Raw genomic sequence first — 27,502 nt, 5'->3', positions numbered from 1 at the left:
GTCATGATTAACAGCATCGTGAATGAACTTCCCGACCAATGGAAATTTGTTGATGACCTAATGGTTGTTGAAACTTCAAAAATTTAATACGTGACCTTATGAGTATTCTCAATGAAATGGAGATGATGCTTTGGACTTAGACATGACAGTAAGCCCCTCTAAGTCAATGATAATCCCGATTTGTTTTCTCATTTCCTCGTTCTATTTTCTTGATCTGATCCCTTCTGAAATTTCTGTGTCCTCAATGAAACTACTTGGCGTCGCAATTTCTTCAAATTTAAAGTGGGATATCCACGTTGAAGACATAATCTATAGAGTTAATGGGTCTATCGCCCTCCTTAAGCTCCTAAATAAGCCTAGCATTCCCCCTTCCCACTCATTAAAGATTTACACGTCTTTTGTCAGCACACATCTAGAATATGCGTGTCCAGTTTGGCACCCTGGTATCACTCGCAACGAATCGGAAAAGACTGAATCAATCCAAAAAGAGCCTTGCAAAAAATTTTCAAAGAGGGCAAGGTGCCATACTCTCTGCTCCTAAAAAAAACTAGTTTGGAAACCCCTGAGCAAAGCAGGGTTTCGCTGTGCCTCTGGTTTGCAAAAAAATGCAATAAAAAACCCTCGAACAGAAAGTGTTTTCCCAAAGGACACTCCCCAACCAGATTACGGCCGTCTCTAGCTGTTTCTGAACCCATCCCTATTTTGTCCCCCATCCACTGCGTCACTTCCAGTTAAAGCAGAATCATAAGAAACAGGAGCAATACTAGAATTTAAAGAATTGGGGATATCATCTTTATGCTGATGTTGACGTTTCTCTAAATTCGTGTGAGTTCTGTATACATAGTATTTGCCACAGTTGCATGGTATTTGATAGACTCCTCTTTGGTGAGTAACTGGAGTTTTATCTTTACCAGAATTTAAGATTTGTGATTCCGAATTACTGGTAAATACAATATACAGATTATTTTGTGTGCAGACTTTTTAAAGATTTGTAGTGATTTTGGGATGTATGGGAGGTAAAGTTTGTTAGAGGGCTTATTGGAATTCTCACATGGTAAAATCACCATTGATTTTACGGGAGTGTCTTTTCAGTCTACAGTTAATTGTATCATCAATACATAAAATAGTAAACCCATTTCCAAAAAGTATGTCCCTGTTAAAGTATAGTTCTGCTGTGATGTAGGAATCAGAATTAATGTTTAGGGCACGATCGACGAGAGAGATTACGACAGATTTTTTAGCTTGTGGGGGGATGAGTTGATTTAAAATGTAAATATATATTGTTTTGTGTTGGTTTTATGTAAATAGTAAAATTTAGTTTATCTAAGCTACGAATAATTAGTACATCTGCGAATGAGATTTTATTTGCAATTTCAATGGTAAACTGTTAATTTCTACCATATATATTAAGGTGGTGTAAAAAAAACCCTAAATTTATTTTCCCCATAATTCAAAAGTGGAATTACGTCATCCATGTATCGTCCCCAAAAGTTATATTTCAAAAATTACGAATTTAACACCCAATTTTCAGTACATAAATATTCGCCAGTAACCTGGAGAGGGGCGTGCCCATGGGTAAGTCATTGATTTTCCATTAAAAAGAATTACGGAATCGGAAATACATTGAATACTTGTTACAGAGTTTAACCAAGGTCATTAATACTTGGCAATCTATTCCTGCTGCTAAAACTTCTATTGAGTGATAATTATCGTTTATTTTGTTTTCTAATAATTGCTCAGATACTGCTACATCAATATTTGTGTGCATAATGAAGTAAGGATACTGGGACTGTTTAAAAAAATTCATTTTAGTTATATTGGTCGTATGTTGTTGCAAGTTTTTCTTCTTCTATATATTTATGTTTTGCTGAGGACGGCTCTTGAACATAGGGCTGAAATATTCATTCTAATTAGATGTCCGCTTTCTTGCGAAAATAATTCTCTATTGTTCTTTTTTTGACGTTTGTGATGGAAAGCCAGTGTGGTCATCGTCGCTATTTACTGAAAGGTTCATATTAACAACCGCAGACAATTCTGAGATATTGCAGCTACAACTCTCTAAACAGCCTCGATACAAATACTTTCTTATTTCTAGTTTAACCCCCCCCCCCCCAAGAAAAAAACAACAAAACTTTGTTTCGACTCAATACACATAGCTATTCTAATAATATTGCACAAACCCTCCTTTTCTATCATAAACATATGTTTAAACAAATGCCAGTGAATATTATTTCCAGCCCCTAGATAAAGCTTTTGAGGATCATGTCCTCCGCGGAGGCATTTTTATTGGATATTTTAGTTAATTTGAACAAAATAAAGGTCTTAAAATTTGTATTTATTTTTATTAGGGGTATGAGAACGGCAAGAGAGGGGTTTTAGCCCATTAATTAATTATTACTCTTTATAAAGAGCCCTACATGGTCTATTTCCAATCGAATAAGCCTCCTCCAAATTTCCAAGTCTACCTCTTTTATGTGAAGGCACTTTAGATGCACATGTCCTTAGATCAAGTTCCGTATAATATTAATATGATACAGAGACTCTATATATTTAAATGAGCTATTAAAAATCCTCTATTATCTGTTCATCCATATTCTGACTAACATTAGTCAAACAATTATTCTGGGTAAACTACAATTTTGGAACCTCAAGTTTTACTTCAAAGAGGTCAAATATGCCAAATCTCAACTTTGGAGCCCTAGAAACATTATTGTTCGCCTTTGAAACACGTTTTTTCTTCAAGTATAGAGTGTAACTCTCGATAAAAAAAATTCTTAAAACAACTCAACTAAACAGACATATCCTACATAAGTAAATCATTCTTAAACGAAATCATCAAGTCTGTTAAATTAAATTATTTTGGTTCATAACATCTTTATTACATATTAACCCTCAACATATTTAACCCTCTACATATTTTATATAACCCTCAACATATTTTGAAAGCTTTGATAAAAAGTTGCGGTTTTATAGTCTTTTGTCATTCCAAAGATATTGCTAATACACATTACTGACAATCTGTATCCACATAGGATGTTTTGATTAAGTTCAACCTTTCCCTCAACATTTCATTAAATCCTCATTTATATATTCTCAGCCTTGGCAGTACTCTCTGCAGAAGCAGAAGCTGCAGTGGCAGCAGTAGAAGTAATGGTAGTAGTAGCAGTAGTAGTTGTTGCTGTAGCATTATCAGTATCAGCATATAAATTTCCGTCTTGACAAATTAATCTTCCGCTTGAAACACTCCCTAAAACGTCCAACATAATACCCTAATCCTGCTGGAGATACGCCTTTTTGACAATCTGTATACATATAGTGTGTTTTGATTTAGTTCAAATTTCCCTGCTATATTCTCTCCAATTTTCATCTTCATATCCTTGGTTTTAATAGTACTAGTATCAAAGCGGTAGTGGTAGCAGTACGAGCAGTAGTAGTGTTGCATTTGTAGTACTAGTAATAGTAATGCTGGCAGAATTAATAGCAGTACTAGGGCGGTCATGCTGCGTTTTGGAGGCTGAACATCCCTATCAAGATGTCCTGGATGTTTCAGCTTGGTATATTTGGCCGTTTCAAAGACATTGCTAATACTCCCTTTTGACAATCTACCGTATGCACATATCGTAGTAGTGGTAGCAGTAGCAGTAGTAGCTGTAGTACTAGTAGTAGCAGTAGTAATAGTAGTATCAGCAGTAGTAGCAGCAGTAATAGTGGATAAATATTGCCTTTTTGGTCAATTAATCGTCCCTTTGATCATTTCCTTGAAGTTCCAAATTAATACAGTCAGTCATTTCGGTGTTACACCCTTTTGACAACCTTTATACCTGCGAAATGGTTTGATTTAGTTCAGTAGCTGATTTTTCGACAATTAGTACGCTTATATTTAATTTTTTTGGGGGGAGGAGAACTTGAAAACAAGATCAGTTCCTAACTTTCTCCGCTAGTACATACAGTACATAGTAAAAGATAGATGCAAATGAAAGGATTTTTTAGGAAAGGATTCAACATGGAGAGGGGGGGGGGTGAATTCAAGACAAATAAAACAAATAACTTATGTAAAGAGTATCCTTTAGGAAAATATGAATGAAATCGTAAAAATCTTGATATAGAGAGAAATAACAACAACAGGTAAAACAGATATGTAGAAGACGAATAGTTAGGTAAAAAGAACTTGCTATGATTGTCCCAAAGAAGAAACACCATAGAGAAAGTCTTTGAGCAACAGACTAAACCACACATCCATCAATGGTCGGATCCTGGCGGTGAATTATTCAATAAAATCCAACTGCTGATTTCTTGAAATGGAGGGTCGAAATGTGCATACGAACTAGCAAAGAAAGTTGGGAATATTCTAGTACACCCATCTACACATCCTACACAGTTACTACGCATCCATCTTTTGTCGTCTTTTCGTAATTTTTATTCCATCAAATCCAGCTGTTGATTCCTTGCAATAAAGGCTCAACAGTGGCATAAAAACTAATAAATAAACTGGGGAAGAGACTAGCCAAAAATAGGTTATGGAAGACCTCTCTGGTCCCACAAAATCTACTATAAACAAAATAAAAAGCGAAATAATATACTTTATTTACACATATATGTTCAACTTCCTCTAAAAATGCGTTCAAGGTCCTTCACTGTTGCATATGGTCTGTTTGGAGTTGCTGATGGATCAGTAAAAAACTCTTTTAAAAGCATTTCTGCTGTAATAACTTGTGTCTGGATTAGCGTGATCTGATGAACATCATCATCATCTTCTGGCAAACGATTATTAAGGTGGACCAACATAGGTGGGGAGTATGATGGGAACAACTGGTATACGAATGGTTGATGAAGTGACTGTCCCATCTGACAAACCACCCTAAAATTGAAATACAAATGTTAAGGTGCTTCAACATCTTCTTCGTTTATCCAATGTTTCTAACCTCTTTACTTTTTATTAACTTAATACAGCCTACCATTGTTATGATTAATTTTTGAAAGCTTTTTCCACCAAAGAAGTTTTTCAAGGAAAGGTAAAGAGCTGAATTAAACGAAAATAAACTCCAATAGCAATTCAACCTTAAAACGAACATAAATCACTATCAACAGATAAAAAAAAAACTATAAGAACAGAAATCACGATAAGTAATCATGTCAAACTTAAAACAACTAGAAACGGCCACAAATAGTAGATATTTTAAAGACCAGAGTGTCATTTGCCCTTTACTGAAATTTTTGTACTTTAGGTATGTTATTTTATTTGTCGTAACATAAAAAAAAAGAAAATGACCATATTAAGCAAGATTACAGTAAGTACTAATGAACTTTTTTTATGTTATGTTTATTTTATGTTGAAGATTTTTTTATGTTAATTCCTGTGAAGCCTCGGGAATCTCAAATTATTAGCATTATAGAGGTAAAAAAGTTTAAATTTATTTTCTTTTAGTAAACCGCAAATGCCGTTCTGGTCAGAAAAGGTTACGTCAATAGCTTACATCACACCCATTAGGTATTTTGAAAGAATGCCTATGTAAAATCTTGATTTGACGGCTTGGGAAAAGGAAAGCTAAGGAGGCATCGGAAGGGAGCTGATTGCCCTCCCTCCAGCCACTTTTGGCTCTTAAAAAGGGTAATAAAACTTTCCTTTTTTGATCAAATAAGCCCCTTTGAAGTTTTTTTTAACAGTAACTTCCATACGAAGTGGCAGGGTAAAAAAAATAAACTGTGGCAGAAATGGCAGGATTTCTATAACTGAAAACAACCAATCCAAATTTTTGTTTGGATTCTGGCTCATTTTCTAGAATGAAAGGGACATCATCGAAAATATTCCAGTTATTTTCCTTGAAAAAAGAAAGAGTCTTTCGAATACCCAACTAAAAAAGAATAAAACAAACAACAAACTTTACTTGACTAGGCCAGAATTTTGCTAATCGAAGATACACATTTTCACCCTCTGATCTGAAAACAAAGCGAGCTAAGCATTTAACCTATCAGCATTCACCCCTATAAAGTAATTTTTTCAAGAGGGTGACATAATATCCATCAGCAAAAAATTATTCAAATTCTATTATAATGTTGTTTGCAGTTAAAGTCATGTGACTTACGAATGAAAATAGTAAGTGCAGATCAATTAGGCAGCGCAATTAGCAGTTAGCAGCGCAGTTCAATTAGGCAGCGCAATTAGCAGTTAGCAGTACAGTTCAATTAGGCAGCGCAATTAGCAGTTAGCAGTGCAGTTCAATTAGGCAGCGCAGTTGCACTGCCTAATTGAACAACGGAATGGGCTAAAGGACTTTTTGTTCACCAAAGCACTTCGTATAAAAATGAGTAGCCTTTGGAACTTCGGAATGAGTGCATTCAATCTTAAATTTAAAGTTCTAGTACCCTTTCAAGAGTTAAAAGTAATTGGAGGCTAACAGTCCCCAGTAGAATTTCAATCATGTTGCAGTATTTAAGGGTATCCGGTCTACTCCTCTTAGTTTCTGCTCGTTTTGAGTTTGTCACACCCCTTTTGTGTTTCATTTTTTTATTGATGGAAGATTTTGATGGTTGTTTATTCGGTACTTTTGTTGATGGTACTCTTATTGATGGTAGTTTTACATTTGAAAATTATTTAACTTTATTTCGGCTCATCTTTGGTTTAATGCAGCCCTTGAATTTTCCTTGAAAAATATCTTTTATGAAAATTTTGTCAAAAATTAATAGAGAAAGAAAAGCCGTTCTTTGACTAGCAGGGTTATTGTTAAAATATTTCTGTAATAGCTGAGTAAAGAATATTCACAATAATTATCATTAATTTAATTAACAATAAAATGCATTATATTGTTGATGTTTTACTCTAATTATTTTTGTACTTAATTTATGCAAAATTATTATGTAATAATTTACGCAATATTTTATGTAAAATCACATTTGTTAAATATCAAATTTGTGTGATTATCAAGTTAATTATCAAGTTTTTCAAACTCTTTAAACTCAGGTTATTCAATTAAAGTTAAGTGCTGTGCAAGACTACCTTTTTTATTTATTTTTTTTTTTAGTTTGTGTTTATTGCTCATAGTTTGTGTTTAATGTTGTGAAAGGCTGCCCTGCTTTGTTTTTCTTTGGTCTTTTAAGCTCGTGTTGTTTATAGTCTATCCACCAAGACATTAAACTCACCATTGCTAGTAATGATGAATATATAAACAACTGTTATGTTCGGATTATATATGAACATTTTAAAAGATTGCTTCGTTATTGTCCCCTGAATCTTGAAGGAAACTTTATTTCCATTTGTAATGTTGAAAAAATGTTTAATAAAATGTTTTAATATGTTCTAAGTAATAAAATATTTTTGAATAAGTTTTGTTTTGTTTCATATATAATCAATTTATACATCTATATTGAGATAGTCTAGATATTTTAACTTCAAAAATAATCAAATACCAGAAGAATAGGAGGGGAATAAGTTGTTTTTTTTTTAATTGTTCGTATATTGATGTGTGTGTAGAATGAAGATTGATTACAAACATTTTCTTCAGCTTAAGTTCTTCAAGCATAATCTTTAGATAAAAGCAAGGCATGCAATTTTTTCATGTGAGAATTTTGTTTCCTTTAAAAATTTGATTTTAAGGCATGTGACTTTTATCTTTGACATTCACGACAAAGATAAAATACTCGTGCCATTATATTCGTTAGTATCAGCTCTATCCATTAATAGAATTCAAAATTATGACATTCCGAAATAAACTTTTACAGAGTGATTTGAACTGTCTTGGGAACAAAATAATCTTTTCGAACTTTTAGACCTTTCTAATGAATTTTTAACGTACTTTTCACGAAATGAAAAGCAAATTTCATAAATATAGTTCTGCAGATTAATGCAACTAAATCTCACCTATTGAATGATACTAAAATTATCAGTATACGTTGAACTATTTGGATCACAGAAATATAGCATACAAAAAACTTGCATCGACTTACCATAAGGCTTACCAAAAACTTACCATAGGATTGCAGAAGAGCAACATACTAAAAGTATACACAAGGAATATAAACACTAAGGAATAGTTGTGGGGAAAATTTGTGGTTTCGTGTTTGATAAAAGAACCAAACCCTTTCTACTGAGAGAAAGGAAGAACATTAAAATTTAAAACAAACAAAGAAATAGTGTGTATATGAGGGGGACTACCCCATCTTCAATACCCCGCTCTTCACCCTAAAGTTCTTGAAGTGTTTTCAAAAAAGGTTCTGATTCTAATTATAAGGCCCTTGTGCTTCAGCTCTTAAAGAAAATTAAATTAAAAAAAAAAATTCTAACTGAAAGCAAGGAGCGACATTAAAGCTTAAAACGAACAAAATTGTTTCGTATATTTAAGTGGCTCACCCTTCCTCAACGTCTTTCTCTTTACGCTTTAACTTCTGAACGTTTTTTAATCAATGTAGGTTTTAATTTTGGCTCATCGTAGGTGAATAATTAAAACAAACTTCGCATATTAGTTTTACTTTTTTTGGCTAAATGGCTTTCTCAAAATTGTTATCGGACGATTTTGACAAAAAAGGGGTGGAGGAGTGGGCCAGTTGCCTTCCAATTTTTTTGGTGACTTAAAAAGGGCACTAAAGCTTTTAGTTTTATTTATGAACGCTTTTATTAGTAATGTATATGCGTAGCTTACGTAACGAACATCTATATTCGTACATTTTTATTATGTTTATTAGGAGGTTTGCCTCCTAGTCCATACCTCGCTCTTTAACCTAAAGTTCAAATTATGTTTCAATTATTTAAGAATGACCCCTTAATCACAAAGCCCATTTAATTAGAATAAATAGCTCTTATGAAAATACTAAAAAAAACTTCAGCGTAAAGAGCAAGGTATCGACTAGGGGATGAGCTCTTTCATATACGTAATAATGTATTTTCGTTTTTAAGTTCTTATGTTGCTCCTTACTTTCAGTTTAAAAAAAGCTTGTTTCTTAATTTAATTTCTGAACGATTTTAAATTAATGTAGGTTTTTATTTTGGCTCACCGTGGGTGAATAATTAGAACTAACTTCGCATATTAGTTTTACAGTTTTTTGGCTAAACGGCTTTCTCGAAATTTTAATTAGACGATTTTGACAAAAAAGGGGTGGAGGAGTGGGCCTAGTTGCCTTCCTATTTTTTGGTTACTTAAAAAGGGCACTAGAACTTTTAATTTTATTTATGAACGCTTTTATTAGCTAGTGATATGCGTTACTTACAAATTAACTCACGTAACGAATGCTTAGTTTGTATATTTGTATTATGTATATTAGGGGGTTCGCCTCCTAGTCAATACCTCGCTCTTTACGCTAAAGTTTGAATTTTGATCCAATTCTTTAAGAATGGCCCCTTAATCACGAAGCTCGTTTAATTAGAATAAACAGGTCTTATGAAGGTGCCAAAAAAAACTTTAGCGTAAAGAGCGAGGTATTGACTAGGGGATGAACCCTGTCATATACGTAATAATTTATTTTCGTTTTAAGTTTTCATGTTGCTCCTTACTTTCAGTTGAAAAAACTTTTTTTATATTTAATTTCTGATCGTTTTTTAAATGATGCTAGGAAATCTGGCACCCAATTCATAGCAATGTTCCTTCTCCCATGAAAAATTTCTCCATGGAAAGATCATCCCTCGTAGACCCCTATCCCCTATCCATTCCCGGAACCCCCCCCCCCCCCTTGAAAACGTCTGTATACTTCCTAATAACCAATAAAATATGTAAACGTTGGGAATAATTCGTAACTTGCAGCCCTTCCCCCGGGGAAAATGGGAGATTAAGTTATCCTCAAAGACGTAGTTGTTATATTTTTCGACCATGCTGAACAAAATGGCTATCTCAAAATTTTGATCAGGTGATTTTAGGAAAACTGAGCGTGGACATTTTTTGGTCACATGTTTTGGTCACTTACAAAGGATACTATAACTTTTAATCCCCGTTAAAATAAGCCCTCTAACGATATTCTAGGACAACTGGATCGATATAATCATCCCTAAGGAAAAAACAAATAAACTCGCATCCGTGATCTTTCTTCTTACAAAAAAAAAACAAGAAAATTCCACATTTTTGCAGATAGGAGCTTGAGCCTCTACAGCAGGGTTCTCTGACACGCTAAATCTGATGGCGTAATTTTCATTAAGGTTATATGGCTTTTAAGGGGTGTTTCCTCTTTTTTCACAAACATGGCCAATTTTCTCAGGCACGTAACTTTTAATGAGTAAGAGTAAACTTGATGGAACGTATATATTTGAAATCAACATACAAATTTGACCCTTTTGGAGTATGTACTGGTATCGAAATTCCCTTTTTTAAAGTTTTGGTTACTATTGAGCCGGATTACTCCTTACTTGCCGTTCACTAAAACGAACTGTTTGATTGGGACAAAAGCTGAAACTTTAGCTTAGAGAGCAAAAGGGTCTTAAATCATGACATATTTTACAGGTAAAATCTTTTTCTGTGTTATATAATGGGTAGTATCTTCCATTACGATGGCACCATGGCACAAAGACATAGTTGTTGGACCTTACAACTATCTTGAACCAAAACTGTCTCAAGATTTTGATCAATTGACTCTGGAGACAAAAGTTGTGTGAGGGGGATAGTTCCCTCCAATTTTGATCCCTTAAAAGGGACACTAGTACTTCACAATTTCCGATCTAATGAGTCTTCTCCCAGTCTTCTAGCACCATTGGTTCATTACGATCACCCCTAGGGAGAACAACGACAAACTATTAAACACGCATCCGTGATCTTTCTTCTGGTATAAATACAAAATTCGACTTCTTTAAAGATGGGAGCTTGAAAACTCTTGATATGTGGAAATTTGAGGGTGGAATCCTGAATAATATTCTTTATTTTTGGGGGATTTAACACTCCCCCCCCCTTTTTTTCGAAAATCAGGCAAATAGTCATCAGGCTCGTAGTTTTGATGGGTTGCCTTAACCTTAAGGAATTTTATTGGGTGTTTCTTCCCTTTTACAAAAATCAGACAAATTTTCTCAGGCTTGTAACTTTTGATAGGTAGTATTAAACTTAATGATTATTATTTATTATATAATTACCATAAAAAAAGCAACTGTTTTGATGTATCTATTGTTATCAAAATTCTATTTTTTAGAGTTTCGGCTATTATTGGGCTGAGTCACTTCTCGCTTATAATTCGTCACCATGAATCGTTTTATTATATACTTTCAACGGTATTTAACGGTTTCGACGGTAATAGATTTCAATTAATTTTGTGTTTTTATATTTTATCTATTTCATACTCTACAGCAAAAACAAATAATTCAATAAATTGGTGGAAACAACTGTCAGTTAACATTTATGTATCTTTAATCTAATATAAAATTGTTAGTAGCCATTAGGATATGATATTTAAAAAAGGTTGTATGTTTTTTAAATTGAATTAAATTGAAATTGTTATTTAACGATTTCGACGGTAATAGATTTCAATTAATTTTGTGTTTTTATATTTTATCTATTTCATACTCTACAGTAAAAAAAATAATTCAATAAATTGGTGGAAACAACTGTCAGTTAACATTTATGTATCTTTAATCTAATATAAAATTGTTAGTAGCCATTAGGATATGATATTTAAAAAGGGTTGTATGTTTTTTAAATTGAGTTAAATTGAAATTGTTAGCTTAATAAAACATAAATTATAAATGAATGAAATATGATGGTAACAAAAAAATAAAGAAAAAACAACATGAAGGATAATTTTATGCCAGTGAAATACAAAACCAAGCAGATATTTAGACAAGACCTCTGTTCGGTCGTTTTAACCCAAAAGTCAAAAATAAAAGAAAAACTAGCCTTTTGAAGAACTCAAGGAGTTACAACCACTTGAAAAAAGAGCAAAAGGACTAGAAAGTAGGAAAGTGACTAAATCTTATATCAATGAAATAGCCATCCAAAAGATCTGCTTAGTCACGAGTTCTGTCGATGGCTACTGATGCATCTTTTCCATGGCTCTGTTTTGGATAAACTAAACTAATTGATTCTAACTAATCTAGCTAATTGGTATAATGAGAAATAGCTTGTACTGAATGTCTTTTTATTAGATCATTACGATTTGATCAATAAAAATATATCCATATCAATGATTAAACATAGGCCTTTTTTCTATTTACTTTTTAAATTTATTTATTCCAATTATTTTCCCCAAAAACTGTCAATTACTGGAAGTGAACTGCAAATCTCGACTCGGTCGTCTAAAATATAAAACATTTTGCGCATATCTTGCACATTTTGCATATCTGGGAAATGGTTTTACAAGTATCAATTGAAATACAAAAATCTCCATATGAATGGAAAATTTTGGGTTATATCATGTCTAAAACAATATATTTTTTATGTTGGACTCCCCCTTCCCTTCCCTAAAAAGAACTGCTTTGGCCTCTCTGAAAAGTATGTTTTGACATGAACCATTACTTCATGCAGTGTATATCGTCCTTAGAGCACGAAGCATTCAGTAGAAGAGTGGAGTTGCAAAGCTTTATTGCAGCTGCTGCAGCGCTATCTATTCTATCACTACTAATAGCGTCATCTATCCTAGCGCTATCTAATAACATGATTTAACCATATTTTCATATTGTTCATATATTGTCCATATAGTTCAGGGGGACACGCGAGTAAATTTCTATAGTCTCCGTTTTCACATAATCATCATCAGTTACACCAAGTTCCGTTGACCAAATATATTTATCAACAAAAACTTAGATAGTGATACTTCGTTGATTAAAAAGGCTTTCTGTGTCATTTTTTGCTCAAAGAGAATAACTTATTCCAAAATTTCGTAAATCTTCGTCATGATAATGAATTGAAAATCCTCATGTGAAATAACTCACTTGTGTTTTTAACCTCGTCTTGGGTCAGTTTAATTTGGATTTGCTTTGGTCTAACCGACCCTGATTACATTTTTACATTCTGGGATATTAAGTGATCAGTAGAAAAGCAAAAAGTCAGAAGAGTTTAAAATAGCTACCTGTACGTCATCTATTTTATTCCTTAAATACTATTCAAGAGAATTTGCCATACTAATTCAGTGGTACCATGTGAATTACTCTCTATTTTTCCTTATTAATACTATCAACTGCTCCTCTTTATTTATTTGCAGAAACAAATTTTATAAATTTAAATATTCAGTAGAAGTAAAAATTCTAGAAAATTATCATCAATGAAAATGACTTCTATAAAGGCTACTTATCTTGGATTTACGACAAACAATTTGTTTTCTATGCTAAATTTTGTATCCCAAGCTTGTCCCAGTGGAGCTTTAACCCCTTTCCGGTCCAGTTTTAAGTTGTTGAAGAAAGTCTATTGGTGTTTAGTGGAATACATGCATGTAATAAAACGGATACAAGCAAAAAACCTACCTTGAGGTGTATGTAAGACACACTTTATTCAAGACCACTCAAGTGAGTGGTTTCACTTACCCCTATAGCATAGCCTCTAAGGCTGTAATGTATTAATATTTTTGTTGTTGTTTTTTTCCAGAAGCAATTCATATGGAAAGGGTGGTCATATAAACTTTGAAGGAGGCTCATTCAATTGGAAAATGAACTTTTTAGTGATCTTTTTAAGTCTCAATAGTCATCAGAGGGTAACCAGCCCTCACGTCCTTTTAATGTGCCCCCTCGTCTCAACACTGATCAGAATGCTGAAAAGACGATTTTATTCAAAATAATCAGAAGTTCTAGTAACTATGCTTCCGAGGATGAAATGCCCCCCAGAGGGCAAGGATTATATATTATGTAATTTGCCCTTGATTCCATGCATGATTTATCATTAGGAAAAAGAGAAATGTTCGGTTCTGGATGTGCTCAAAAAGGCTAAGAGTATCAATGTGAAATTTCGGGGAATGTTGAAGGGCAAATCAAACTCAATTAAAAAACCTCAGTGCATCAAGTTTTCAAAAAAGCGTATATCCAGTATCTCGAGAACATCTGATGGTATTAAGTTCAAACATTTAGGGCATGATGATGATGATTTTATTAAGTGATTAAACCTTTACAAGTATTTCACTGCACATTTTGAAATATTTCACATTTAGGGCATGTTGAGAGAGATGTTGAAAAGTGTTCGGAGGGCAACCAGTTCCCCTCCCATTCCCTTTTTAGCTGCCCTCTCCCCAAAGATATTTGATTACAAAAATTAAACGAGAAAAAATGGGGTTTAATTTGAATAAAGCAGTAGAAGAAAACAAATGATAAAAAATAAACAACACTGAAACTTTAAATAATAAAAAATCCGAATATTTCGACTCCAAGTCCGGTAGCCTTTACCAACGGGAAAAAAAATACAGAAAAAGAAACAATTTTTGAAAATAAACCATCTGAAGAAAATGACAATTAACTTTTGATTACTCAAACAATTATAGTAATTGCAGTTCTGGAAGTGTTTAAAATGTCAGTTGTATTTATATATTTGGTTTTGTTGTTTGTTCTCTTTTTTCTCTTGTGATTTAGTTGTCGTTTTCTTTAGATGATTTTTTTTCTTAATATTTCTTTTTCCTTAAATTTATTTTGTCTTGATAAAAGCTCCCGGACAAGGAGTCTAAATATTCAGATTTTTTTAAGGTTTTTTTTATCTTATGTTTGTTCCACTGCTTTATTTAGATTAAACCCATTTTTTCTCTCTTATTTTTTTGTCACTGGAAAAGAAAAGAGGTCTAAGAAATTATTTGACGACATCTGATAACATTTTTGGAATGACAATCTTGTCGAAAATTAAATTAAAAAAACAAGTTTATTTCAACTGAAATTAAGGAGAAAACATTAAAACTTGAAACGAACAGAAACTATTCCATATCTGAAGGGGTTACCCCTTTTTCCAATTCCTTATTCTTCTCGCTAAAGTTTTACCACTTTAAAAAGCTTCTTATTCTAAGTAAAACAGACCATGCGTTTCAGGAGTCGTTCTTAAAAAATTGCAACAAATTGTCAAACTTTAGCGTAAAGGGGAAGGTATTGAGACAGGGGTAGCCCCTTCATGTACGGAATAATCTTTGTTCGTTTCGAGTTTTGATGTTTCTCCTTCCTTTCAGTTGAAAAAACTTTTTATTTAGTTTCTGGTCATTTTTCAAATAATGCTGGTAATCCTGTCACTCCCTTCATGAAACATTTTCCTCCCCTCATGGAGAAACTCCACCGTTGGCAGTTCTTCCCCCGTAAAATACAACCCTCCCCCCCCCCCCCACATAACTCCATCCAGGCAAGTGATCTTTCTTCTGGCAAAAAATGCAAATTCCATTTTTGTACATACGAGCTTGAAACTTCTATAGTATGGTATATGGTATAGTATGGTATATCTCTAATACGCTACATCTGATGGTGTGATTTTTATTAACACTCCTTAACTTTTAAGGGGTGTTTCCTCCCTTCTTTTCAAAAATGAGGCAAATTTTCTCAGGCTCGTAGCTTTTGATGGGTAGCACTAAACTCGATTAATCTTATATATTTTGAATCAGCATTAGCAAATTCCTTTGATATATCTATTAATATCAAAATTCCGCCATTTAGAGTTTTGGCTACTATTCAGCTGCTAAATCAAGCTGTTAGCTAAATCAAGAGAAACTATCTGCATTCAAGTTATCAAAAGTTTATCTGCAATATATTAGAAACGGGTATGAGGATTAAATTGAAAGTGTCAGAGCAATTACCACTCTTGCGGCAGTAAATATGACTGGTTGTGACTCCAACTGTGACTACTTCTGACTGTTATAACTCTGACTGCTTACAACTGCTGCTACTTTTAGCAGCCTTTCATTACAAATTAAGCAGCCTTTTAGCAGCCATTACAAATGGTCACGCCTTTCATGGATGAGCGAGAATGCTGAACGCAACCAAAACACCCTAGGGTATATCCTGATGGTCAAAAGGGCTCAGCAGTAATATTTCAGGAACAGCTGATCACAGTGGTGGATCTGGGTCTAGGCAGGAGGGGGGCCCCTTGCCCTTTATGGACCCCCTTACCACTAGTCAAAGTTGTGAAATAGCCGCTTTATTCAAATTAGTCAAAAGTTTTAATAACTATACCCCTTGGGAACGTCATGCCCCCACAGCCCCTGAAGGCAAGGTTGTAGATTGTGCATAGTGCCCATTGTCTGATTACAGCATTTACCATTGAGAAAGAGGAACAAAATTTGATCCTGAATGTCTCAGAAAGGGCTAAGAGTATTAAGGTAAAACTTCAGGGAGCGCTGAGAGGGACGTTACATTAAATAAAAAGACTACGTGCATCCAGGTGATCTAAAGAGAATACCTACAATACCTTAGGAGCGGTTCTGGGTAATAACTTCATACTAAAAGGGCTACAATTGCTACTACTACTGTGACTGCAAATGTGGCTACTTACAATTGCAAATACCTGTGACTATGACTAATTGCAAGTGCAACTACTTATGACTACGACTGTGACTATTTATATCTCTTAATATCTGCGACTACTTGTATCTTTCACTATATTTTACTGTAGCTACTTATGATTGCGTATGCTAGAAAATGCGATTACTCGGGAGTTTGACTAAGGCTATTTATGATTACGACTGTGAATACAACTGCACTATTTGCAGCTGCCATAGCTTGTGACCGTGGTTACTTCTGACTATGACTGCTTGTGACTGCGAGCGCTTAATCCTACGAATACTTTCGACAGAGACTATTTGCAATACCAACAACTTACTACTGGGTCTGTGGCAAATTGTGACAGCGAATGCAACTCAAATACTACTTTGGCTACTTGCAACTGTGACTACTTACAATTGCGATAATTTGCCACTACGAGCATGACAACTAGTGACTGCAACTGCTTGCGACTGTGAATACTTCAAGTAGTGCTGCTACTGCCACTGCGATTGCAACTAAGACCGTGAATACGACTACAACTTGTACTTTTACAACTAAAACTATCGAACTAATCAAAAATTTTTATCATCCTGCTTGTCAAAATGGCATAGTGCCATTTGGCATAGTGCCAGCATAGTGGCATAGTGCCAGGTTGGCATAGTGCCATTTGGCATAGTGCATCCAGGTTGGGCAAAAGGTATTATCTGTAACTTCTCACGAATTGAAAAGGCTATTAAATCGTAAATTCCCTTAAATATTGAAGGGGGTAATGCACTAAATTTAACGGCTCCAGGTGCATCCAATTTATCAAAAGAGTGTATTTGAGTGTACCCATAGTGATCTTAAGAACGGATACGGGTATCAAGTTGAAACTTTTACATAATACTAGGAAAGATGTTAAACAAAATTAAAAGACACTATATGTAGCGAAGTTGTCGAAACGGCATATCTTAAATACTTCAAGAGCAGTTAGAGAAGGATATCAAATTGAAACATTTAGAAACTGCTGAGGGGGTATTGAACTTCAGGACAATATATGCATTCTTGTTGCTACTGGGAGCAGCTGCAATATCTCTCGAACGGCTAAGAAATTGCGAAGATTAATAAGTTGAAAGTTTCAGGAGATTCACGAATGGGAATTTGAATTAAATCAAATACACAATATGCATTCTGGTTGTCAAAGCTAAGTGTCTGCAATATCTAAGGAAAAGTTAAGTGTATTAAGTTGAAAATTTCTACTTAATGGATGTTGAACTTAATCAAAGTACAACAATGTGCATCCCGGAATACTTAACGGTACTAAGTTGAAGCTTCTAGAGCTGACGGGGATGATGAACATCAGCAAAATACAGTAATTTGCATCCCTGTTGTCAAAAGTGCGGATGTACAATATCTGAAGACTGACTGTCTAGTGGTATTTAGTTGAAACTTTCACAGGATGTGGAAATAAATTAGAAGATACTATGTACAACCAGTTTGCTGAATGAATCCTAAGAGGCCCATCCTAAGAGAAACCAAAACCCGTCATTTTCATTGCTTTTTTTGGACTCTACAAAGTGACTGTACACAGAGCGAGAAAGTGCTGATCTGGAACGTCCAATGCGTTACTAGTATAGACTAAAAAATATAAAACAATAGACTTGGTTAGATTGGCCCCTGAGAGGTTCTTCTAAAGGGAAAACAAAAGCCTGTCTTCTGCATTGAGAGTTTATGTATTCGAGACCGGTCATGTAACCGTAAATAGGACAAGGAAATGATGAACTAAAATATTTATTACTAACAGGTTGTAACATCAAGAAAGCCTAACAAATGGTCTGGGTCAAATTGGCATATCAAAGATGAATGTAAAAGGGGAACAGGAATTTGTCACCTTCATTTGATGCTTTTTAGTTTAGTAAATAGGATGATAAATTGTTGAACTGAAATGTCAAGTGATTTATTGTTATATTCCCTAAATATACTAAAAAATGGACTTGCTCAAATTGGCTTCTAAGGGGCTCGTTTGAAGGGAAAACCAAAATCGCTTTTCTGTATTAAATGGCTTTTAATTCAAGACTTAAGTATGCGATTGTAAATAGGACAAAAAACTGTTGAAATGAAACATTACGCGTTATGAGGGGCCTCCAAAATTGAGAAAATGGCTAAGTCAAATTGACTTCTGAAATGCTCCTGTAAACGCAAAATAGAAATTTTTGGTACTTGTCTGTTAAATGAAACGCAATCAAGAAGTGAAGTAGGTTAATCCTAATTAAATATACCAAAACATGATGATAAAGTACAAAATTATGAAAGACATGACAAAGAATTGTGGAAGGCAGGTCGCGCAGAAGGCATTACAAAACCAAACCCCTAGCCACCTCTATGTATTCAATCTATTTATTAAATATTTAATTAAAATACACGTACACCGTTGTTTTTCTCACTCAACATAAGCAAATTATAGCCTATCCTGGATGGGATTAAATAAAAAAAAAGTTTTTTAAACTGAAAGTAAGGAGCGACCTTAAAACTTAAAACGAACAGAAATTATTCCGCGACATGAAATGGGTTATCCCCTCCTCGATGCCTCGCTCTTTACACTAAAGTTTTTTACTGTTTACCCCAGAAGCATTCCGAACAGTGAGGGGGGTTTTCTATGTGGAGGATTTCCACCCTTCCAATTTTTAGGGTACCCATTGGAAAGACTAGGTTGGTAAAGAATAGAAAATGACAACACCAATAAATTTGAAAAAAATGAAAGATTATGGAAATGGAGAGGCCAAGTCTTAGGAGAGTCCAGTGTATCAGATTAGTAATCCTACTCGTATAAGGAAACATTATAAAATTGGGGAAACTACTTTAAAACATGCTAAAACACTTGTTTATATCATTCTTAAGTGTGGACAATTAAACTTCACTACTGAACTTTTGGATATTACCTAGGACTATATTGAAGTAAAGAGAGGGAAGGAGCTGAGATTATTGTAAATTGAAAATGGCTGTCAAAGTCGGATAAAATTTGTGATGAAATAATATTTTTTTATTGTAGTGTTATTTCAGAAGAGAGGATAAACGGTAAATGTTCCTATTACCTGAACAATTGTTTTGGGGTCATGAAACTATTATTAATAGATGCATTTTGACTTTTTGAACATCTCTTCTCTCTTGCAAAATTGCCGCAAACTCACCGTTATGGAGTTATTATATATTTGCACATTAGGTGGGGGGGGGGGGGTAAAGAGTAGCATATATTAAATACAGCAATGGTTAGTTTACGTATTTAATATATGCTATGCTTTACCCCTCCCCCCTGATGTGCAAATATATAGCCCAAATTTGTTTCTAAACTATTACAGATTCGCGATTTCAAATATCCGATCAATGAAAATGGAAATAATTGCATTCTATATGTGTAAATACAGGATATTTGGGCCGGAATAACTCCATAACGGTGAGTTTGCGGTAGTTTTGCAAGAGAGACAAGATGTTCCAAAAGTCAAAATGCATCTGTTAACAATAGTTTCAAGACCCTAAACAATTGTTCAGGTAATAGGAACATTGACCGGATAAACTAGTTTGTTGCAAAAATAATTATCTAATCAATATGCCTTCCTCTTTCCTTAAAGCACTTTGCGTAGTGAAGCCTCCGGGAGATCCTCCTAAAAACTTTACAGATGTAGAAGCATAAATAGGGTCGAAATACTATCGGATCCATTCTTTAAATCAAAAGCTCAATTTTTTTTACAATTTATCCGATGATTTATATTTTTCAATAATATGATATTTTACGTTTTCAAATTTCGTCCCCCATCTTGCATATCAACGTATCTGCCAATGTTCAGATTCGGGATTTATTTAGCCCAGTGTTTACTTTGAATCAAACAGTTCGTGGTAACGAACTGTAGTAAGGAGCGACCCGGCTCAATAGTAACCGAAACTCTAAAAAATGGAATTTTGATACCAATAGTTACATCAAAAGAACCGCATTTTAATGCTGATTTTCAATATACAAGTTTCATCAAGATCAGTTATACTCATCAAAAGTTACGAGCCTGAGAAAATTTGCCTCGTTTTAGAAAATAGGGGGAAACACCCCCTAAAAGTCATACAATCTTAACGAAAATCACACCATCAGATTCAACGTATCAGAGAACCTTGTTGTATAAGTTTCAAGCTCCTATCTACAAAAATGTGGAATTTCGCATTTTTTTTGCCAGAAGACAGATCACGGATGCGTGTTTATTTGTTTTCTTGTTTTTTTTTGTTTTTTTTTTGTTTTTGTTTTTTCCCCAAGGGTGATCGTATCAACTGAGTGGTCCTAGAATCTTGCAAGAGGGCTCATTCTAACGGAAATTAAAAGTTCTAGTGCCCTTTTTAAGCAACCAAAAAAATTGGAGGGCACCTAGGCCCCCTCCCACGCTCATTTTTTCTCTAAAGTCACCAGATCAAAATTCTGAGATAGCTATTTTATTCACCATAGTCTAAAAACCTAATAACTATGTCTTTAGGGACGACTTAATCCCCCGCAGTCCCCGTGGGAGGGGCTGCAAGTCACAAACTTTGACCTGTGTTTACATATAGTAATGGTTACTGGGAAGTGTACAGACGTTTTCAGGGGGATTTTTTTGGTTTAGGGGGGAGAGTTGAGGGGGAGGGGTTACGTGGGAGGATATTTCCATGGAGAGACTTCTCATGGTAAAAGAGAATTTCAATGAAGGGGGCGCAGGATTTTCTAGCATTATTTAAAAAAAATGAAAAAATAAATATGAAAAGTTTTTTTCTACTGAAAGTAAGGAGCAGCATTAAAACTTAAAACGAACAAAAATTATTACGCATGTGAGGGGTTACCTCCTCGTTATACCTCACTCTTTCCGCTAAAGTATTTTTAGTAATTTCAACTATTTATTCTACGGCCTTTGTGATTCAGAGGTCATTCTTAAGGAATTGGGACACAATCTAAGCTTTAGTGTAAAGAGCGAGGTATCTACGAGGGTTGAACCCCCTCATATACACAATAAAAACATACGAATATAGAAGTTCGTTACGTAAGTTAATTCGTAAGTTACGTATATTTTTACCAATGAAAACGTTTGTAAAAAATTAAAAGTTCTAGTTGCTTTTTTAAGTAATCAAAAACTTGGAGGGCAACTAGGCCTCCTCCTTCGCTTCTTTTTTCTCAAAATCTTCCGATTAATTGCAATTAATTAATATGCAAATTTCGTTTTAATTATTTATGTGCGGAGAGCCAAGATCAAAACATGCATTAATTCAAAAACGTCCAGAAATTAAATATAAAAACAAGTTTTTGTAGCGGTAAGTAAGGAGCGACATTAAAACTTAAAACGAACAGAAATTACTCCGTATATGAAAGGGTCTTTTCCTCCTCAACGCCCCGCTCTTTACGCTAAGGTTTCTTACTGTTTTAAAAAGTAGAGTTAAGAGAAAGGGTCAAACTTCAACGTAAAGAGCGAGGCATTGAGGAGGAAAAGCCCCTTTCATATACGGAGTAATTTCTGTTCGTTTTAAGTTTTAATGTCGCTCCTTACTTACCGTTACAAAAACTCGTTTTTTTTATTTAATAAACTAAAAATCAAGTTTAAAGTCATTTAGACATTTTCGAATTCCTTAGCATTCACTCGGAATCCTATTTGGTAATCTTGATGACTCTGAAAATCTCTAATTGACTTTAAACATGGCTTTTGGTTCATTCAAATAAAGAAATTTATTTTTCAGTGGATAGGATAGTATAAAAGATGGAAAACAACAAAGGGTGAAATAAATTTTTGCGTTCCTCTCTCCATCTATCGTTACACAAAAATGTCAATTGGTATTAAATAGCCATTTATCAACATAATGCATCGTTATTGCAATTAAATAAAGATAGTTCTTACTCAACATCCATTATTAAAAATAGACATAAGCTTAATATTAATGTCCGTGTTAGGTATTTCATTCCATTCAAACTATACATTCAGACTAAGTGAGGTTGGCCTTTGTGAGCTTATATAAGACCACTGCAGAGCTATTTCTCTGTGATGTCACGTGTACGCATAGACAAAATTCATATTTTATTATACGGTTTTAATTAATTACAGTTTAATACGGTTTTTATTAATTGTTACGGTTTTTATTAATTAATTAATTAATTAGGATTAATTAGGGTTACGCATAGACAAAATTTACATCCCCGGTCAGGTGCACCAGTGCACGAAAATGCAAGGGAACGGGAGATTTTTTTTAAATTTCCTTTCAAATAAAGATGCATAAACGTGTTTTGAATTCTATGGAAGGTAATCACCCCCCTTGCACCCCCAATCGGTTCCCAAAGCTTTTACAGCTACGAAGACATGTGTGTATAATCGTTGGTATAGCCAATACGTCCTAAGTGAGGGCTAAAATGTTGCTGAAGACCGCTAAAAATTGTGGAATTTCTAGAAATGCGTGTGAAAGACGTTTTTTTTTCTGAATTGCTTGCCCTACTTAGAAGAAATATTAGCTTGTTGCTTAACTCTCCATCCCCCATAAAATCATGGGTATGTCCCCACAGGGATGCATGCAGGTTTTTTTTCCGGGGTTAGGAGAAGAGATGTGTTGGAATGTCCCCTCCAGATCTCCCAAAAGCTTGGAGATTGAGGGAGCATAGGGCCCAAAATTTTTGACTTAGTATATACGCCTGGGTACTCATATAAATATAGATAGAGTAATTTATCTAAAAGCATAGTCGATATGCTGACTTTGTAAATATCCTCATTGAACTGATAGATGTTTCTTGTAGTAGGCTAATTTGATCAGGATCTTTAAAAAGAGCTAAATGACCATCTCCTATGCCCAGAGAGTTAATTTTCTTCTCCCTTCTCTTTTTCCACTCTCTCTTTCTTTTTTAGTTTGTTGTGGTTATTTAATTTATATTTTCGTAAGTCCATTATTTTCTCTTTCCTATCTCCTTCATTAATTGGTTTTGCTAATGTATCTTAGTGAATGATTGTTTTTTTATATGATCATGCATGGCCAGGACGTAAAGCTCCTATGCCCTTGACGCTCTTTTTTGACCTTGAAGCTCCTATGCCCTTGACGCTCTTTTTTGACCTTGAAGCTCTTATGCCCTTGACGCTCTTTTTTGACCTTGAAGCTCCTATGCCCTTGACGCTCTTTTTTGACCTTGAAGCTCCTAGGCCCAAGAGTTTCTACCGCTCAGTTTTTGCGGGATAGTTTCGGGGATAAGTTTCGGGATAGTTTCGAAAGTTTCAGAGATACTGGAAGCACGGAACAGATAGCAATTGATGAGCCAAACTAATGAAAGAACAAAAAATGAAAGAACGGAGTGAACCTGGCGCTTTGACGATAAATCACATCTAGTCTATTTTTTGTAAAAAAAAAACATTCAATAATAATTTATTTTATCCCCTGGCATTTTACCCTCCTAAGCTCAGGCCCAGTGGGAATATTGATAAATCCAGGCCTGTGTTTTGCGTTGTTTTCTTACGTTTTTTCTTTTTTCTCCTCTCCATTTTTTTTTTTTTTTACTTTTCCTATAGTATGATTTTAGTGATATTATTTAATGTAATATTTAGTCTCCCACTCTCAAAGGCCAAAGAGCCTGTTGTGAGGATCTAAAGCTTTGTAATTTTTCTGTGGCTTCTTTAAATAAATTGATAGATTGAATAAATGACGGACTGAAAGCAAAATCGTATGGCACAAGCCTTTTCACCCCACCTTTCCTTTCTCCAGCATCATGAATAAGGTTGTTATACTGTCTTGTCAAATTCAGAATTTGACAAATACGTTATATATGATTCAAAAGATGTGCGTGTAACTGTACCACCGTGAAACTAAACCACAAGCAACTGAGCCCCTGTAACTGAACAACCGTGTAGCTGAGTCACCGTGCGACTGAACCCCTGTAAAACCGAGCCCCCGTGCTACAAACCCTCGTGTAACTGAACCACCAGGCAACTGAACCCTAATTAATTAAACCCTCGTGCAACTAAACCCCCGTGCGACTCTACCCCATTTAACTGAATCCCGTGTAACTGAATCACCGTGCAACTGAACCACCATGCAACTGTACCACTGTGCAACTGAACCCCTGTGCAACTGAACGACCGTGCAACTAAACCACCGAGTAACTGAACCACCGTGCAACTGAATCACCTTGTAAGTGAATCCTTGTGTAAATGAACCATCGTGCAACTGAACCACTAAACTCAGTTTTTCAGTATTCTAAAAATATGAGGCAATATAATTGGGTAGAACACAAGATAGAATATTTATATGTTCAACTTTGTTGGAATTGTTTTTTTTAAGTCATGATATAAACGCCTGTCACGATCATTCATAAAAAAGCTTTGTTTTATTTTTGCAAAAAAAGATCTGATGTCTCAAACCATTAAAGCAAATTTATTTTCTTTTTTTTTCAGATGAATCAGACCATAGATACTTTATTTCGTGATTAAACCAAAAACAGGCATTTCACAGAAACAAGAACAAAAAAAAAAAAAAAAAAAAAAAAAAAAAAAAAAAAAAAAAAAAAAACACTACAAAAAGAAAAAAAAAATGAAAAAAAGAGTACACACTATCTAAAGCAAAACATAAGCACTAACTAAAAGTCGAGTCTCTTTGTGCGGGATAAGAATCTGTTTACACTAGTCCGGACTCTAGTATTTCTAATTATCAGCGATAAAGGAAACGGCACACTTATTTCATATTCACTTAATTCGAACTCCATTACTAAACGTGCTCTACAATAAACAGGGCAATCAAATAGAAGATGACTACATGTTTCCATTTGACCGCACAAGCACAATGGAGAGTCGGCTTTCCCGATCCTATTTAAAAAATGAAGCAATCTACTATGACCTGTAATAAGCTGAGTTAATCTACTATCTGGGGGAATTTTTGATGCAGAGATAAGGTCATCCTTATTTTCAAAAAAGTTAGCCGGCCATGTGCTAACAGAATTTTTAAACTCATCAAACCATTTTGCATACAAAAACTCATTTAAAGATTTACGGTTAATATGAAAGGGCTGAAATACACCAAGGTCATTAAAAGAAAGACCCAAAAAATTTGCAATAATTTGGTCAGTATAATGGCTATGATGTGCGGAATAACTAATTCCATTCAAAGTAGGACTCAAAACCCTTGGCCAATTTTGAGGTCGACCATTTTTTCCGTATCTTAATATACTTAATTCCAATGCTCTTAAATCCATTGGAAGCACTCCTGCGAGAGCGGTTACTACATGCGTTTGAGCTGTATTGAACGATTTAGAAATTATGATCATAGAAGATCTTTGCGCCGACCGCAACATTCGCTGAATATTCTTTTTTCTCAGTGCTGAGATCCAAATAGGACACGCGTATAAAATATGGCTTTCGATTACTGATTTATATAGCATCCTCAATGCATGTGGATTCAGGTTCCAAGTACTCTTGGCAACCGTTAAAAGACGAGCAGAATATTGTTTTGCAGAGTTAATTTTATGTCTAACATGGTCAGTCCATAATAGCTTTCTATCAAGAATAACACCCAAATATTTAACCTTATTTTTAACAGGTATCTCAATTCCATCATACATTAGCTTTTTAGCCGGAAGCTGATGCTTCCTTGAAAATAAAAATTGCTTCAGTCTTGGATTTGTCAAACACAAACTTTGATCAGATGTATTTAAGGAGATTGTAGCTAAAAAGGATACGGAAGGGGGTTAGGTTGCACTCCAGGCTTTTTTTCAACATTCCTTCAACGTGCCCAAAAAGTTTAAGCTTCATACCGTCAGGTTTATACCCTCAGCTGTTCTCGGTACATTGTAGATGTGTCGTTTTGTAAAACTGGATGCACAATTACCTTTTGATTTAGTTTTTGATCTTGCCTTATTTGCCTTTATTTTATTACTCCTCAACGCCTCGCTCTTTACGCTAAAGTTTTCTCACAACTCTAGTTCTTCAAACAATAAAAATAAATTAGCGTAAAGAGCAAAATGTTGAGGAGGGGACAACCCTTTCATATACGGAATAATTTCTGTTCGTTTTAAGTTTTAATGTTCCTTACTTGCAGTTAAAAAACTTGTTCTTTAATTTAGTTTCTGAACGTTTTTAATTAATGCATGTTTTGATTTTGGCTCACCGCACATGAATAATTAAAACGAAATTTGCATGTTAATTTTTTTTTTTGGCTAAATTGCTTTCTTATAGTTTTGATTGGATGATTTTGATAAAAAAAAAAGGAGGGGGAGGCCTAGTTGCACTCCAAATTTTGGTTACTTAAAAGGCAACTAGAACTCTTTTTTTACGAATGTTTTTTTTAGTAATAAATATACGTAACTTATGAATTAACTTACGTAAGAAAATTCTATACTTGTATATTTTTATTACTTATATGAGGGGGTCCTCCCCCTCGTCAATGCCTCACTCTTTACACCAAAGCTTCAATTTAGTCCCTATTCTTTAAGAATGACCCCTGAATCACAAAGGCCGTAGAATAATTAGTAGAAATTACTAAAACTACTTTAGCGTAAAGAGTGAAGTGTTGTGGAGGAGACGAACCCCCTTATATACGTAATAATTGTTGTTCGTTCTAGGTTCTAATGCTGCTCCTTACTTCCCCCTGAAAAAGGTTTTTTTAGTTATTTTTCTCATTGTTTTTTTAAATAATGCTAGAAAATCCTGCGGCCCCTTCATGGAAATTTTCTTCCCTCATGATAAGTTCCTTCATGGAAAGATCTTTCCATGTAACCCCCTCCCCCGACCCCCCTATCACGTGAAAAAGTCTCCCTGAAAACGTCTGTACACGTCCCAATAACCATTACTATATGTAAACAATGGTCAAAGTTTGTAACTTGCAGGCCCTCCTCCAGGGACTGTAGGGGATAAAGTGGTCCTGAAAGACATAATTTTTAGGTTTTTCGACAATGCTGAACAAAATGGCTATCTCAAAATTTTGATTTAGTGACTTTGGGAAAAAATTAGCGTGGGAGGGGGACTAGGTGCCCTCCAATTTTTTTGTAACTTAAAAAGGTCACTAGAAATTTGAATTTCCGCTAGAATGAGACCTCTCGCGACATTCTGGGACCACTGGGTCGATACGATCACCCCTGGGAAAAAACAACAAATAAACACGCACCCATGATCTGTCTTCTGGGAAAAAAATACAAAATTCCACATTTTCGTAGATAGGAGATTGAAGCTTTTGTTAGATTCT

At 34.6% G+C, this 27,502-nt stretch overlaps 1 protein-coding gene and 1 long non-coding RNA gene across 4 annotated transcripts in view; both read right to left on the bottom strand.

Moving 5' to 3' along the window:
* The window catches only part of LOC136026532 (rap guanine nucleotide exchange factor 4-like), a 788,659-nt gene that overhangs the window by 280,206 nt on the left and 480,951 nt on the right, over window positions 1-27,502 (bottom strand). The window lies entirely within an intron of this gene.
* LOC136026536 (uncharacterized) lies at window positions 4,566-22,309 on the bottom strand. The gene is made up of 2 exons (XR_010617332.1): window positions 22,198-22,309; window positions 4,566-4,858 (listed from the first exon to the last, which is right to left on the bottom strand). It is a non-coding gene; the product is annotated as an uncharacterized LOC136026536 (long non-coding RNA).

This window comes from Artemia franciscana, chromosome 4, assembly GCF_032884065.1.
Source record: "Artemia franciscana chromosome 4, ASM3288406v1, whole genome shotgun sequence".
Taxonomy (NCBI): Eukaryota; Metazoa; Arthropoda; class Branchiopoda; order Anostraca; family Artemiidae; genus Artemia; species Artemia franciscana.
Note: the sequence above shows the minus strand (reverse complement) of the source record. Positions and strands in the feature narration are given on the sequence as shown.